Genomic DNA, 4,822 nt, shown 5'->3' on the forward strand with positions numbered 1-4,822 from the left:
TAGCTTTTCGATCATTTTTATCATGTCAAACTCCCCTTCGTTGATAACTTCGATCATCTTGTGATTGTTTATCTTCTCCTTTCTTCTTTTTTCTATATTCTTGCCACTTTAGTCCATTTCTTCTCTTTCTACTACATGATGCCTCTTCTTCACTTTAATTCTTCAGTGTGACTCCAGCCATTTGCTTTGCTAGAGTTTCTTGATTCGCCAATAGACTTTCGAGCTCGACCAGTGATGGTTGAGTGGACCATCCTCTAACAGCGCCCATAAGCCCACTATACTCGGGTCTTAAACCTTGAGTAATAACGCGCCTCATTCTTGACTCGCTAATTTTTTACTCGTGATCAAGTTGTGAAATTTCATTACACAGAGTCTTTACCTTGAGAACATATTGGCTGATAGTCATTGATCCTTGTCTCACCATTGCAAGCTCGTTCTCTAGATACTAGAGTCGTGCATCGTTAGTCTTCGAAAATAATGCCGTAAATGTGTCCCAGACTACTTTTGGAGTAGTAGCCTCCTGAACATACTCCATAACTCTTTCTAAATAGTTGTCCTTAACACGAACATCACTTTTGCAACCTTAATCCGCCACTTTCGTAAGACCTCTGCATTTTCTTCTCTACGTGACGCAGTTTCCTTGCCGTTAACAATCTCCTATAGATCCTGTCCTTGAAGATATGTGTAGACGTCCCCGAACGCCCCGGGAGGAACGAGTCCCCCCGTTCCGTTCGATGTTGGGCTCACTACAGCTCAGGACTCTCAAATTGTCACGGTTCTAAGTCTGAACCAAAGAGTCCAAATCTGGCAAATCGTTTTGAGAAAACAAATTTTTGAAAGAAGTGCCAAACATGGACTGCTTTGCCAGATATAGAGTCGCCACCTAAATATTTTATTTTGGGGGAATTTAGGAAACCCTGACTCGTTTGCCTAAGGCCACGTGTCCGTCATTACCAAAGTTGCCTCGGCTCGGGAACTTGGGTACGATTGGGGAAGGTCACTTTGTGAGCACCCCCGCTCGCCCGATCAAAGAACGGCCTCTACTAACCATGATATCTATTTTTGAAAACATTATGTGTTCTTATTCCGGTTATTAGCCTAGATTACTATGTGATGCGCACAGCATACAAGTATAGACTGGATCGTCTGAATTGGGACAAATCATTTCATGTTTGTTTGTTTGAAAATGGTTTGATGGTGCTACTCGCAAGTAGGCTAAGACGTGGATTTGCCACCATCGGGTGGGCCTAGAAAAACATGATTTTGCCACTATCTAGTGGGCTTAAAACACACAGTGAATGAATTGTTCCAATTCAAATAACCCAACCTTCACCCACAGGCATTCAGGCAGTTATATCATATAAGCACATAGCCTCATGGTAAGCATGCTATTCATGGCAGTCACTCACACACATGCAAGGATGCTAAAGCATAAAACTTACCGAGTACTCCAAGCCAAAACAGAAACCAATTAGAAATCCATGCATGATCCTAATTATACAGAAACGCCTAATGCAACACATGCAAAAGTGCAACTATAGCAGGCTTGGCTATTCTAGACATGGCATATGAAATGCTACAGCTAACATGTATTCAACTCGGAATTGCAAATAGGATGCAGTTAGTATGATGCGCCGAACCCGGTGCATGCAAAACAGATGAATGAATACAAACATGCTATCATACTGTATGCTAATTGAAACATGCCCTAATCTAACCATCATAAGCGGGTAAATAAAAGGGAGAAAGACGTGGGGTTGGAAGACATACATCACACACACGCACACTTATTACAACATTGCCCTCGCACAGAGGTCCAAATAAATAGTACAGTCCAAATAATACAGTCCAAATATGTACAAAAATCCTAATTAATTTACAAATTAACTAAGAAAAATAATAAACTGGCATGCAAGCCAGGGGCTGCCTTGACTCTTCTTTAGATGATGGATAATGCATGTTCGGGTTGCTTTGCACGGAAATCCACGGCGATGCCCCGATTAGCCTCTGTTTGCAATTTATTCTTGGAAAGCGCGCTAAGCCCCGGAAGACTGCTGATTCTTGGTTTGCTGCAACAGAGAGTAGGAAAAGGGCATGGCAATGTATTTTCACAAATGTATGCATGCCTCGATCCTCGTGCCACCAATCACGCATATCGATGCATGATGGCCGAGGAGTCGATTTGCATGACTCAATATGGAATGAATGCACACATAAACACAACAAAAACCTAACTCCATCATGGATAATCCGGAGTGTCGGTGACTGGGAATTGAGACACGTTCCGTCACTCGGAGTACGAAACGTACCTCGTTTCCCGTGCTCGGGCTAACTCCTATCCCAAACACAATGCAATATGCATGACATGCATGAAATGCAACTAAGATACAACCTAACATGCAACATGCTACAAAATGGCATACACGATGCACGAGATAACATGGCATACACAATGCACTAACATACAATCTAGCATACGCAATGCTATGAAATGAAATGGCATACACAATGCACAATGGACTTACACCAACATGAGTGGACCTCAGCCACACTCACATAGGAGGCCATGAGATGAAAATGAGACAACTCGGAATGCGTGCACACATGCACGCAAACCGAGGACCGAACCTAAGGCACCAAATACCACTCTGATATGACATGGCAATGCGTGAAATATGATATGCAAACATGAAAATTTCAGTAGAAAAACATGATGCAAAACAGCCCCAAATCATGGAAACATGGCACCCGATGCATGGAATGGAACCCAAAATGCAAAATTAGGCATATGCATTGGCCTATAGCTATACAAAACATGCATTATTTGATCATGAAATGTGAAGAAAGATTCAAGGCAACCACAAAAAAAAGCATGTTTACAGTTTTAAGCAAGGCCAAACAGTGAACAAAAATGGGGCTAAGCTAGCACGCGAAAATGGCCCTAAATGTGAGATAAAGAAGCAAGTCACAGCTGCTGACCCCAAACAAGAGAGGACCCTTCAACAAAGGTGAAGAGGGGCCCAAAAAATGATATTTTCCAGTTGGTGGCCAGGCCCAAAACAGTGTACAAGAATGCTCAAAATGCTATGCAAAATGAGGCCAAAAAGAGAGTTATAACACAAAGTGTATAAAGGATGCCTCAAAAAGTAAAAGACCCTTAATGAAACATGAAGAGGGGGTCAAAATAAGGTCATTTATAGTTCGGACCAGAACCCAAAAACAGAAGCATAAGAGGCTAACAAATCATGCAAAAATGGAGCCAAAAGAGAGATATAAAGGCAAGTGGTAAATGGAACTCTCAAACAGTGATGAGCCCTTCAAAAATGTTGAAGAAGGGCTCAAAATAAGCAACTTTACAGTTTATGACATGCCTCAAAACAATTTATACATAGGCCAAAAATACTACACAAGAAAATTGCATACAAGGGAGCTAATGAAGCAAGTGCAACAAGGAGGCCTCAAACAGTGAGAAGCCCTTAAACAAACATGAAAAATAGCTCAAAATAAGCCTAGTTCCAGTTAGGGTCGGAGCCCAAAACAGCAAGAAAGTATGGCTAATGTATTGAACAAAATAAAGCACAAAAAGGGATAATAGGGACTCACCCTTGAAGACTAGTCTTTGGCACCCTTTTGGACCAAGATGCAGCACTCCTAGGCTCTGAAAAACAACCTCCAGCTTCTGGAATGGAGGATGGAAGGGTGGGGCTATGGGTTGGTTAAGAAATGGGTGTAGGACTTGAGAGTTTGGAGCTTGGAAATATAGAGAAAGAGTGATACAAGGCAAGAGGCTTGGGGGGATTTTTTGTAACCCTAATAACAGAGCTGGAGCTGCTGTTATATAGACAAAAGAGGGGGGAAAAAGGGGGGGGGGAAATGGAGGGAAAACAATCCAAGTTTCCCTCAAAAAATGCACCCCATCGCGGATACAAAATCTGGGGAAAAGGAATACAGATTTGTAATGTACCAACCCTGAAGATCATGGCCAGCCAGTTTTCTTGGGCTTAGGTGGCCGGTCGGCCACCCCCTATGGCCGGCCGGCCAAGGGTCAAAAAGGTCAATGAAGATTAGTGGCCGGCCATGCCATATTAGTGGCCTCCCATGTGTGCACAACACAACTATGTGGTCAAAAACTGGAGAAAGTGAACCAAGAGAGAGAAAAGGCCATTTTTAGGAGGGGTTCAAAAGGGTCAAACACAATTACTGGCCGGCCACAAAATATTGGTGGCCTCCCAGATGTGTACATTACAAATATGGGGTTTAGGGTGCAAGAAAATGGCCCAAGGGTGGTCAACATTGGCTTTGAAGTGAGGAAAAACGGGCGACGGAGGGCGATGAAGGAATAAAACTGGTTGTCTGAACAATTGCTGGCCTCCCACCCTTCTACGGCCTTCTTACCAATGAAACAGAGGTCCCTGCCAAAAATGAACCCAAACCGATGCAGAATGAAGGTTCGGGGGCCGAAACGCGCCGCCCAAGGCCCCGAAAACTGGCTGTTAAGCATCGGGAGTGGTATTCGACCACGAAGTTGGTTTCTCGAGCCACAGTGTCCCTCAAAAGGGAGCAAATAAGATGCATGCCGAAAACCAGGGCAAACAGAGGTGGTTAAGCGGTCCCGAACCAAGGCACACGGCCAACGGCTCCGAAGAACTGGAAACCGGACTCCAAACGGGCAAAATGGCCTACGACCACGAAACGTAGCCTACGGCCACTGAGAGATGGTCTACGAGACCTCTCCCTCCCTTTGGGAAGAGAAAACAGAGAAAACAGAGCCTGGTTCGCAAACCGAGGCAAAGCATGAAAGAGTCCAAAAGTCCAGAGGCAA

Source organism: Camellia sinensis, chromosome 9 (genome assembly GCF_055761805.1).
Source record: "Camellia sinensis isolate YWXY chromosome 9, ASM5576180v1, whole genome shotgun sequence".
NCBI classification, from domain to species: domain Eukaryota; kingdom Viridiplantae; phylum Streptophyta; class Magnoliopsida; order Ericales; family Theaceae; genus Camellia; species Camellia sinensis.